At 32.1% G+C, this 13,002-nt stretch overlaps 1 long non-coding RNA gene across 1 annotated transcript; it reads left to right on the forward strand.

The window, feature by feature from the left end:
* The first annotated feature begins 1,724 nt into the window (after window positions 1-1,724).
* Window positions 1,725-4,230, forward strand: LOC125386485. Its single transcript, XR_007226661.1, has 3 exons — window positions 1,725-1,874; window positions 2,574-2,726; window positions 3,658-4,230. It is a non-coding gene; the product is annotated as an uncharacterized LOC125386485 (long non-coding RNA).
* The last annotated feature ends 8,772 nt before the right edge of the window (window positions 4,231-13,002 follow it).

Below are 13,002 nucleotides of genomic sequence, written 5' to 3' on the forward strand. Positions count from 1 at the left end.
AATACGTGAAAACAAAAAACATGAAAAGAAAATAAAAAGTAAAATAAAAGATCATCTTTATAACGAATTCTCAAAATTTATAGATTAACTCATTGCACATGAAAATGCCAACTATTCTCTATCGAAAACCATGAACAAAATAAAGAAGCCAGTAAAACTAATCTCAGCAATCAGAAAAACAGACAACACATGGGCCAGAAACAACGAAGAGCAAGCTGAAGAATTTTCCAACCACCTTTGTAACACATTTACTCCACATAATATTAATAACAGTACCTCCAATTGTCATACAGACATAGACATGCAAAATACTAGTACTTCAACTGACAAGCACTATACCATACCCGGTACAACTGTTCAAGAAGTTAGAAACATAATCAAGAAAACAAGAAACAATAAAGCATCAGGAATCGACCTAATCAATGGTAAAATCTTTAAAACCCTTCCCCCAAAAGCAATACGATTAATGAAAATAATATTCAATGCAATCTTAAGAATTCAATACTTTCCTACTCTATGAAAATTAGCACAAATCATAATGCTACCTAAGCCAGGCAAAGACCTACAGCAAACTGTATCTCACAGACTAATATCACTACTTCCTGTGTTTTCCAAAATACTAGAGGAAATAATATATGATTGCTTGAAACCAACAATAGAGGAAGAAAAATTAATGCCAGGTCATCAATTTGGATTCAGAAACAAACACTCCACCACAGAACAAATGCATAGGCTCGTCAATGAAATTTTACTAGCAATAAAAAAGAAACAATACTGCACAGTTCTCTTCATGGACATGGAGAAAGCATCTGGCAAAGTGAATCATAAAAGCCTCTTACAAACAATCAAAAACATTTCCCAGAACAAATATACCACTTACTCAAATCATATCTAAGTAATAGAACTTTTGTAGTAAAAATAAAGGACACATATTCTGAAGTTAAAGACATTAAGGCAGGGGTACCGCAAGGAAGCGTTTTAGGACCAATATTATATACAAAACACATATCAAAAGAAGGCTAAGAAGAAAATATCCTACCAACCTCGTTAAAGAAATATAGTAGGCAAGCTGTAAGATGGTATCTCGCTGAGGGTAGCCATCCATGAGTTATATAATAATAAAGTATTATAAAAATTTACCAAATGTCCAGATGGGCAAATTCTAAAGCACAAATTAAAAAAAAAAAAGAGGAATGTGGAAATAAGAAGATCAATATTTTCTATATTATTAAATACATGCATTGAAATATTATAAATAATGTCAATGTTTGTGTACATTTATTATAGAATTACATTATTTATATAAATGTCTCTTATGATGTACAATTACATATATTTGAATAATGTAGAAAATATGATTCTTTTTATTTCTACATTCCAACTGTACAAACACTTTTATTTTTCACTATACATACATACATGTATTTTGAATGTAATACATACTTTGCATGTATCATGTTTAATGTATGATATTGTGCATAAAGATCTTGTTAAGACAGCTTGTTAAAATCGTACTTACACATCTATTTTATCAATCTTAAAATACAAATATTATACGTTTATATTCTTATATATTCGCGGGAGGATGTGCGCAGGTACCATGTTGTACTGCTGAATTGTAGCCAATCAAGAAGCAGTGCTGTAAGCAATTCGAAATAATAACGGTTAACCGACAGGAGGCACTGCACAGTCGTTCTGTGGAATCGTACGTGGTCGGATGTGCGTCGTGTTGAAGGATGGCTATAATGTGGGTATATATCAGTTAGTAATGAATGCTGAACAAAAAATTACAAAGTTAATCTGTTAAATTTTGATAGAAGAAAATGTATAAATACAAAAGATGTAACATTTGATCGATCATTGATTTATTTAAGGTAAATATTTTATGTGTTTATAAAATTAAAGATTTTGCTTAAGTTATTCTAATATGAAACAGATATGTTTTATATAATTTAACCTAATTTTTGCGGTATACCAAATATATCAAGCCATATGTATCAAAGATAAATAGAAGAGATCGTAGATCTAAACTTACGTATAAGAGAAATAAACGTGTAATATATATTATAAAGTTCATAACGAATTTATGTTCTTAATTCAATCATATTTTTATTAACTGTGTAGGTAGGTTCGTACTTTTCTATCTAATATTAATATACGACTACCTAGGAATATGTACAGAATCGAAGAAAATTAAGGAATAAAATACCTATTTGCGATTATTGGTATGAGCCTACATGACGATCGATAACGATTAACTTTCCAATTTTCATAGTTGAGTTTGCGATGTGATATACGAAATTTGTTTAATTTCTATAGTATTTCATCATATTATATAACAACAATAAAATTTCTTGTCTATAAAAAAATGAAAAGACATCCCAATGTAAATATATTAGCATGAAATATGTTCAAACAATGCTCAAAGCCATAAAGCGGTATGGACTAGATTTCAGGAGTACATGAAAATTGTATATATTTGCAAATATGTACATATATGTTTATATGATCTTATATCATGGTCTTGTAAAGTTTTGCAATAAAATTACAATATCAATTTGTTTATGTTGCAGAATAAATAAAGGTAGCACCCATGTATAGATGTATATATAGATTCTTATGGAATCGAAAGATTAAACTGCCACGATTGTTTCAAATGTATTCCAGCAAGAGTTAATTATATCCATATTACTCATATGTCACTGTTACATTTCATAAATTAAATTGTAAGTATAGATATAAAATTGTATTAGATATGAAGTAACAGGCAGAAAACCACAAATATTGATACATAGATTTTACAGCACATAGTTACTTATATATACAAATGATAGTTTTTCAATGCATTAATATATGTTAAAACTTATCTTTATTTGTATTAACATTAATATATGATAAGCAAGCATTGAAGTATTGAACCTCTGTGTGCTTTTTTACTTTTGGTCATAACTCATATGTATACTTATTGTTATTATTAAATGTACAATAATGTACACTTTCATTAATTTTAAAAACTTTTGACCCGCCAAGAATTGTATCAAGTGAAATTATATTTTAATAATCCAAAATATGTGAAGCGTTGATGGTTTATTCTGTTTAAACATGTCAACATTTTTTTTATAAATGTAAAAATATCACAACATTGCAATGTTAAACTCGAGAATGTTCTTTCTTTATATAGATCAGATCGCTTTAAAATTATTTTTTTCTACATATTGTGAGACATTGATTATGGAATTCGTTAAGATTCTCAAAACAGGACCAATTTGATTGATCAATGATTAACTGAAGAGTTTGCTTTAATCATGTATGTTAGATAACAATCCATTAAAAAGTTTTAGCAAGTGAAAGAAGATATATCCTGAGAATATTTTGCGAAAGTCTGAATATTATAGCTATAGATTCATTTATAACTTATCAATAAATTACGCTATAAAGATAATACAATTTTTTACTTTAACGCTGTAAGTTACTTGTTTTTATCAAAATTTTCTTATTTGAAAGCATTTGATGAAATTTAAACAAATAATGACAAAATATTGTAACATTTTAACTTAATTGTGTGCATTAAATATATAATTCAATACGATACTCTTATAACATAATCATGTTTCAATTTTAGTTTTTGCATTTATCTAACTTGCTTTAATTTTTTAGGGTACTCAAAGTCTTTGGATCTCCAGAACCTTGTGCATGGATTTCGTGTTATTCAACTAAAACTATTCTCCTGTAAGGTACATCGTTATAAATCTTCTCTTATGTTGGTATGGTGAGTCTTTATTTTCTTTATTACGAAATGTATGCAATCATGCGTTCTCCTTTTTATTATGACGGATTTAAACGATGTACTGCATGCCTTTACCAATAAATGTTTATAAATATAATTAAAAATGTAATTAAAAACATCGGACCAGCGGAGTGAGATCTCTATTTATAACGCGCTGCCTGCGTATAGAAAAGAGTAAAAATTACTGTGGCCTTGTCGCAGTTGGCGGTCAAACTCAGATTTGAGATTGTTTGTGTCGTGCATCCCAATTGTTAACGCCAATCGTCGCAATCTTGGGTTCGCAGGTTGATCGCGCCATTTCGTTTAGCGAATGTTTTCCTTTTTTTCTTTGGATAACTAATTAGTTACCTGATTTTATTTATTTGTTTGTTTTTTGGAATTCATTGGTATATAGTTTACATAAATATAACGTATTCTTTAAAAACGTTTCTTTGTCCAACAAACTCTCGATTCCAATCCAACCTCCCCTGGTTATCTGGCGCACGCGTAACATTCACGTACCGTTACATGCGTTGCTATTCCACACTATTCGTATCCTTCTTTTTATACCATTACTTGAGTATAGAATTATAGAAAACGTTTAAAAATATAAAAATACAGAAATATAAAAAATAAAAAATAAAAAAATACAAAAATACAAAACTATCTAAATTATAGAAACTCTGATTAAACATTAGTACTTATATTCTATACTTGTTTTGTATTACATATACATTTTTCATATTATATACATGAACCAAAATAGAATGTATAAAGTATATTTTATATAACATGTTTCTCACTCTTTTCTTAATATCTCACTCTTTTCTTAATCATCACATTTGATCACAGACATTTTCTTTTCACAATTTCTACAGACCTTTCTTCCGAACCTTTACACAGCTGCATATCATTTTTTATTTTCCTCTTTTTCTTTTCTTCCCCTCATACGAGGCGTGATCAAAAATATCGTTGAATTTTTTCATTCTGGAGAATAACAAATAATCGCAAGGGAACGATCAGGTGAATATGGTGACTGTAAATGTTATTTTTTGCGAGAAACTCCCGAGTCAGAAGTGACGCATGAGCTGATGTGGTATAGTAGTGCAATTTCTACAAGTTATCGTTTCACAAATCCTTCGAATTGCTTCGCGCAATTGAAACGCTCAAATAGTATTCTCTGTGGATCGTAACATATTGTGATAAAAATTTATGAAACACAATACCACGGTAATAGAAAAAAAAGCTATGAGGAGGACTTGAACGTTTGATCTCACTGCCATGCTTCTCTCGGTCGTGGTTAACTTGAAAATTTCCATTGTGATATTTATGATTTTCATACAATAATGATAAGAGAATGCAATAGAAATAAAAAAAAAATTCGAAATGCTTACAAAAATATATTTACTTATTTCTTATACTAATATTATAATAAACTGTTGCATCCTTTGTTGGATTAATAGAAAAATTAACATTGAAAAGTATGAATATTCATATTATTTAATAAAATACTAAAAAATTAACAGTAACATTTTTTTAATTCACGTCTTTCGAAAATTCAGTTGATATTTATAAATTGCGAATTTTATAATCTGTTCATAAAAAGTGTACTTGGCGGATAAAGTAAATGTCATAGAGATAATAATAATAATAATAGGAACCACAATGCTTTGCTTTATGTTTATCTATGGTTAGGATTATATTATATGCCCGCGCCACGATGCGTTTATAGTGAAGAGAAGAACTGAACCAATAATCAAAGGTTTCGTATAAATCTTTATTTAATATCATGGACAGTCACGTATATAAAAAGAAAGCATAACAATAACGTTTTGTAAAGGTTAAGTTACATTGACAATTTTTATAAATTTTGAATTCTTCTTTATTCATACGCAACAAAAAGTATTCATTGATTCGGTTTTGCACAATGTTTTTAACAGTATAACTTTTTAACTTTAAAATGTTTCTATTACTCTGTCCACAGTCCTTTACTTTGTTGATTTTTATTAAGTGAAGGATTTGCCACAAGAGGGACTTCTACGTTTTGTTGATATTTTAAAATATTAAGCATTTTATAAAATGCAATGTTTCAGAAGAAGTTGTTTTATTAAGATTGCTATTTTTATTATTTAAATCTATTAACACATTGTTGACTGGCAATTTTACTTTTAATATTTCTTTTTCATATAATAAACAGCGTAATGTTACACACCTGTCACCTACGTGTAATGGTATACAACAGATTTTGCAAATATATCTAGTTTCGCTGCGTTTTCCTTTTGAAGAGCGTACTCTACACGCTCTAATCGGATTTGTTTTTCTGTCACTGACTATTTTTTCTAAGACGTGGTCTCTTAGTTGTCCGGAATGCCTGAAGGGTGGATCATTATACGGAGCTGTTTTAGAAATTCAAGAAGTATCAGGTGCAATGCTGCATTCTTTGGAATCTACGGTTATCCATTCTCTAGCTTCTTCCAGTGGAAATTTTTTATATCTTGTTTTATTTTCTGGCAGATAGGTACAGTACATTTTATATGCATTGAACAAAGTGCAGTTTATCAGAAAAAATGCTAATTTTTTGGACCACTTTAAAGTTTTTCGTAAAATACTGTTGTTCGCCAAATACTGACCTGTACGATCTACTACCCCTTTCATGCGCTTATTGTATTGTAATATGCACGTAGGTTTAATGATATTTTGGTGGCCTAATATCAGATTCGCTATCTTCTGATATAGTGTCATTTTCTAAATCGCCACAATTTGATTTACAATCACTCGGACATCAGATAAAACAATCGCGTGTAATTCATTGAAATATTCTTCATTGGTACGTTCCGTTATCGTTGAAATTTTTTTTTATAATAAAGGACGAAACCTGATGGGTCTTATAAGCGAGAAACACAGCTTGAGGACCAACAATTACACTGTATGATCTCCTCCAACAGCGCACTGAGAAAACGACGCTGATGCGGAAAAAAGCGGATCACGAATTTACTCGTGACCGGTCGGCGGCTACGTTTGGCCACGAAAGCAGGAGTTAACTCGTAACCGGTCAACAATGTGTTAATATATTGGTATACTGGTATATCTTGGAAAATAATTTAATATTAATTTACTCTTTTGTGCGTTTGAGCCTGAAAATCGGATGAAAGAAAGAGCTTTATAAAGGTTGTTCTCATAATACAATGTTTTTTAGGACTATCTTACACGACATCTTACAAAACATTTTTGTACATTTTATTTGCATTGAAATCTATGAATAATAATTTTCTAAAGAAACTATTGGAAAGCACGCACAAGCATTTAATCTCACACGTCTTTTTCTTTTAAACTTTATGGTACACAGGCGAAATAAACGACAATATGCAAGTTATATCCTTCAGTTTCGCAATTGGGTGTGTATGCAACAATTACGAACATTTTGTGTGTCATAGCTCTCCTTTGTACAAAAATTGTAATATGTAAGGAAAACAATCATTTATAGACACATTCATAGTGCAAGCAGGAATAAACCTGCTGTGGCATAGCTCTCTCTTGCAGTGGGCCCTTTAATTGTTTGTAATGATAGGGATGGATTCTATCCCATTGTTCATTTATTCTTTTATATAATTCAATGGTGGATAACGGTAGAGACTCAAAGAATGTATTTATATACTTTTCTCTCTAATATTGCCCATAGATTTTCAATTGGAATGAGATGGGGATTTTAGACAGGTCATTTCAAAACAGACAATTTTTGCGTGTCTAGTCAATTCTTTATACTTTTAGCGGTATGTTTGAAATCTTAATCGTGTTGAAATACAATGCTCTCTTCGGAAGACAGTATATTTTCGACAGTACCTAGTAAATCTTTCTATAAAATGTTTTTATGCACTGATCCTGTAGCATCGTTATCGACGAAGGTTACGAGGAAGCGAAGCTGCTAGACAACATATAATCGTGTTCTAGCAGAGTGGCATTTCAGCCGATTGTCCCTGTCTTGTCTCACCATCCGGGTATCGCCTGTGGCCTTTTCTTCCTTTCTCCCTTTGCCCTTCGTTATCTTCATTTCCTTCTCAACCGCTAACTCTCCTTTCTCGTTTTATTCTCCTGCTAAGTACGACAACCGAGAACGGCGATGCAGTAGAGTCAAGTAAATGCGTATACTTTGAGCGGATGTTTTTGTGCAGCGGGATCGCAATTGTGTGTAGTATATCATTGCCGTAACAATCTTATTGGTGGTTTTTGGAATTTTGTACATGTTAAGATTTGAACCCTTTCGGCGATCAAGGCGAAAGTAGTCAACGGCGGATTTGAAAGCAAAATAATTGTCACCCGCCGTATATCGCTATGATGAGTCGACAACCTGCCGATGAATTTTTGTCTGTCGAAAACTACCGAGTCCAATTTAAGTTGATAGTATCGCAGATATTCGAACGTGGCCGTCGACTTTTAAATGTTAAAAAAGAGACGCGACGAGATAGATGACTGGAATATAAGAAATGCGGTAAAATTTTGGAGAATGACTTACTGCCGAAAAGTTTTGAAATTGCAAATTCAGCTGATTTTGATATTAACAATATCGATTTTTCTTTTTCCTTCCCTCCGCAGTCTGCAAGGCATAATGCGATAACGTCTATTGCGATATTTTGCCGTTGATGGCTCCCTATAATACGGTATGTGAATGCAAGAACATCTGCGATACTACATGAACGCTTGACTTGAATTCGAAAAAGATAAATACTCTCCTGGTTTCATCAAGTGAAACATTCCTAAAAGTCTAATGCATTCAGAACGAACCGCAGGAGGGTACCGAAGCTAATAGATCGGTGACCTTTGGATATGGCGGATCCAAGCAAGGATCTCATTTTTAGACATTTAGATTAGGCAATGGATATGCTCAGCATGTCCTAGACATTGTTACCGCGGAGGTTGATGTATAAAACCCATTGAAGGGGACGTTTTGGTTCTAAGATGGCCGATAGATGCACTGAGCCCCCCCCCCCCCGGCAAATGAGCTGATCATATATCAGGTTTGGAAGTCTAGGGCTAAAACTTCACCACCAATTAGTTGAGAACAAAGAACCAACCATCAGAATATCGAAAAGGAAAACGGACCTCAAGCAGGGAATCTAATCTCTGTAGAAGAAAACTGTGAAGAGAGATAGAGGGAAGGAGGCATAGAAACCAAATCAAGCGGAAGATTCGTCAAAAAGGAGATGAAAGTGATAATGAGGAAGACAATTTAGAATACTATTGTATTATTTCTTGTGATGTGTATTCCAAATCATAGTTCAGAGAAGAAAGCTAAAAAAAAAAGGACAAAAAAAGAAAAGAAAAATGAAGTCTCATACGTTTATCCAAACTGTTATCTTGATCAGACGTGATGATTTTTGAATTCGTTTCTCTAGAAGTTTTAATAGAAGATGTTAGGCAATTCAATTGGTCACTTAGACTGATCAAACTTGTGGATATTTTAGAAAATTCTCTCTCAAAAAGCATGATGTCAATCTGAAAAATTCATTTTTCAAGTCAAGTTAATTGAATTCGAATGAGAGAAGAATACAATAGCAAGAAAGAAGAATACATCATGCATTACCCAGATTTGGTGTCTATAATTCGGGACAAGAAATAGCTATTATAATTACGATTACAACTTACTCTCGCACATTAAATAAAATTCCACTTAAGGTTGTATGGAGCCCTAATGGTCCATATAATCTAAGGATTGAATAAATAAAAAATGAAGTTATAATAAAAAAAAATTTCACCATAAAGTAGTCACAGTTATGAAAAAAGATTACTGTTTTGTCGGATATATTTTCCATAAGGCGTTTACATTTTACGATCAGTAATAATATGAAAAAGAAGAAGTATCCGAAACTTAATGAAACTAAATGAAAAATGATTTTGATACGGACCAGGTAATTTCGAATAGCTGTATTCCAATCTATCTTCATTTTATACTTCACAAATTAAAAAAGTAAGTGTATAATAAAATTATTTTCTCTCATCATCTATTCAGGCAAAACATGAAAATACAATATGTAAACATGAAATAACAGTATAGAAACAGTCATGTTAGGTAAATGTCAATTCTGAGTCTTGAAACAGAGTCCTTACAGTACAGATGTAACTTCCGGAATCATAATCAGCACATTCACAGTGTGTCGATATTTCACACATGAAATACTACATCCATTCTTCTCTTGCTTTGTCTTCGCTGTAGTTCACATCGTAGAAGAGACACACGGTAATCCTCATTTTAGCTTTTTCTGTTGTCACAAATGTTGATTCTATTTTATCCGATTAATCAGAGACATGATCACGATTAATGTTGGAGTCTGAAGATTCACTATCCGAAACATTTTTCCTTTCTCTTTTTCTTATTGTCTTTCTTTTGTCTTTTCCTATTCCTTAGTTTTCTCCTACTTTTTTTATTTTTCTTCTATTCTGTGTTACCTCAAGCTCGTTTTTGTAGGAAGAACCTTAAATTAATGCAGACATCGCTGGCTTTCGTCCTCTATCGGAAGTTTGCTTTTTTGTGTTTGTCAAAGAAGAAATATTCAAAATCATGTTATTACATAGGTTTGTGTTTTGATACATTAATTGATTCACACAGATTAATTTTGTATGCTCTGTATTTCACTACTTTGTACAACCATTACAACACACCGGATACTGAAATAAAAACCGTGACGGACGGGGAAAAAAGAACAAAAGAGAACCTCAAGCAGTTGTACCAACTCTGGATGTAGAAACCAGTGATCATACCAACATAACATTTATCTCAAAAAATCATACAATGAATTTCTATGTGAAAATGTATCTCTTCTTAAAAGCCATTTCTTCACACATGCTTTTTCCTTCTTTGGTTTCTTCGCTAATAATGCTAAAGTGCACAAAGCTTTCTTCTTACTCGACATTATTGAACGATCGCTAACTCGAAACTGAATGCATCGTCAATAAATACTAGTGGTATGGACGATACATATTGTTTATATTGTCAATATTTATTAACAAAATGCAATGATATGAGAATCTTGAAATATTGACAATATTATTGATCGTCTGAGAGCATCCTGGAGAGAGAGATGCCGAATTATTCCATCAGCTCAAACTGACGTAACGTTGGCCATTATCCATGAAACAAAAGTATTGTTACGCTTTGAAATACTCCAAGTTACATTCCTATTCGATATTCCGAATTAGCAACATGGCATTAAGGGCTAGAATTTGATGCCACATTTTGTATTCTCGAAGTTAATGTAAAATTGACACGAAATCATAGAATTAATATGCAAGTGGGTAGAGTAAATGGCTTATTCTAAAATTTTGACATGTATATTTTAATCACGATTCCAACGATTGAATACTTACTGGAAAGCTTTTTTGAACGTTTTTTTACTCCTTGGGATTGAATCGGAGATGTAGAAATTATGATTGGTTCACAATGTCATTGAACAGGTCATTCATTGCTACTATTTGCGATGTTACAAATTGGATGATGTTAATAGCTTTTTAGATACTTCAGTATTTCGAGTTATTAACAATATTCCAAAATATCCTGCACTTGCTCTATACATTTCCAGATTCATTTCAAATTTTGTCAATCTAATTTAATGACGATAATCGTGTTTGATTAAGTACCAATGATGTTTTAAAATGTTTTGTATAATATGCAGTCTGATACCGATTTGGTGATACAAGAAAAAGGTGTGCGAATTTACATAAAAAAATACATCGAAAATGTAGTGACGTTTTCTACAAAGTTTCATTTTCGAATAAATCAATTTTGAGGATTCGGCGGGTACGGGATTCGGTGTAGGTATCATCCTGTACATTACACATACAACGTTTTTAACACTAGGTTTAGGGGCGTTTCTTATATATCTATCTCTACGAACACCCGTCAAATTGACGGGCAAATGAAAATACGCATTTTCTTTAAAAAAATCGATTTATTCAAATTAAGTCTGAATTGAACAATATTAAGCTTCACGTTTAAGTAAATTATTAATAAGTAAGAAGCCTTTTTTTTTAAATTATCAGGGAAATGATAAAAATAATATTAACGGTATAGGGTAATCATATTTATTGAACACATTTTTTACAAATATACTGAATTTTGTTTGTGTATTTTCCGCATAAGATCTCTTTTGCAATATATACAACAATTATTGCTTCTATATATATATATATTTTTTTTTTGCAGTAGCCCATTTGACAACTTTTTCGCACTTCTGACGTTGAAGGTGACAGAAATGAAGCGTCTGATCTTTGGCAAATATTCTCCTTGTTTTCTCCAGCTAATTCCTCGGCTAAACAAAATATGTACTCCTTTCTGGATATTTTCGATCCGGTGCACTCTTTACATAATATCCACGCGTTTATCGCTGCCAAATCTAGAATATTGAGAAAAACTTGAAGAGGCCATCGGAAACTCCCCGCTTTCGCATTATATTTGCGTGCCATCTGATCAACGACGTCCACACCAAAATTTGTTTTTATTATAAAAAGCAATGGTTTCTGGAACACGTTTATAATTGTCTTCTATTTGTATACCTGTATGTTTGGTGCTTAGAAGGAGGATTTTTACGTTAGGTTTACTTATATACACAGTAAGCGTGCAGTGTTCTAATTTATATAAATGTGAGGAAAATGTCACGTAAAAAATTTGTTTAATCTAAGTTACAACGTTACGGTATTCACGCGAATCCAAGGAGCGATTCCGGTGTTCTTTCATCTCCGACATATATAAATGTGAGGAAAATGTCACATAAAAAACAACTCTCGTGGTAATATATATAAAAACTTTATTTCTCAAGAGTCGAAGGCCCTTGAGTACCAATATTACAATGCTACAGTATCGGCTTATGATTCAGACTGGCTCGGCCGTCATTATTCGGAGTCTAAATACTAAGCAAGAGCAATGAAAACGATGGAGGGGATATTGTTTTTGGAAGTTCCTTATCAGGGTAGCGAGGTGTTAACTGACCGGATGATATCTAGAGATGTCAACTGTCCGGAGGATATTTAGAGGTATCAACTGTTCTGAGAATATTTAGAGTAGAGGTATCAACTGTCCGGAGAATATTTAGAGGTGGTCGCTTAAGGTGACGTCAGGGTAAAAGAATTTGGGGTTACCAAAACAAGGTCATCTTGTCCTTTTTCCCTTGAGTATTGAGTTTCATCTTTTCCCATATAACCATACAAAATATATTTTGTTTGGACGTCAACTGCTAACCAAAACTTAA

Source organism: Bombus terrestris, chromosome 16 (genome assembly GCF_910591885.1).
Source record: "Bombus terrestris chromosome 16, iyBomTerr1.2, whole genome shotgun sequence".
NCBI classification, from domain to species: Eukaryota; Metazoa; Arthropoda; class Insecta; order Hymenoptera; family Apidae; genus Bombus; species Bombus terrestris.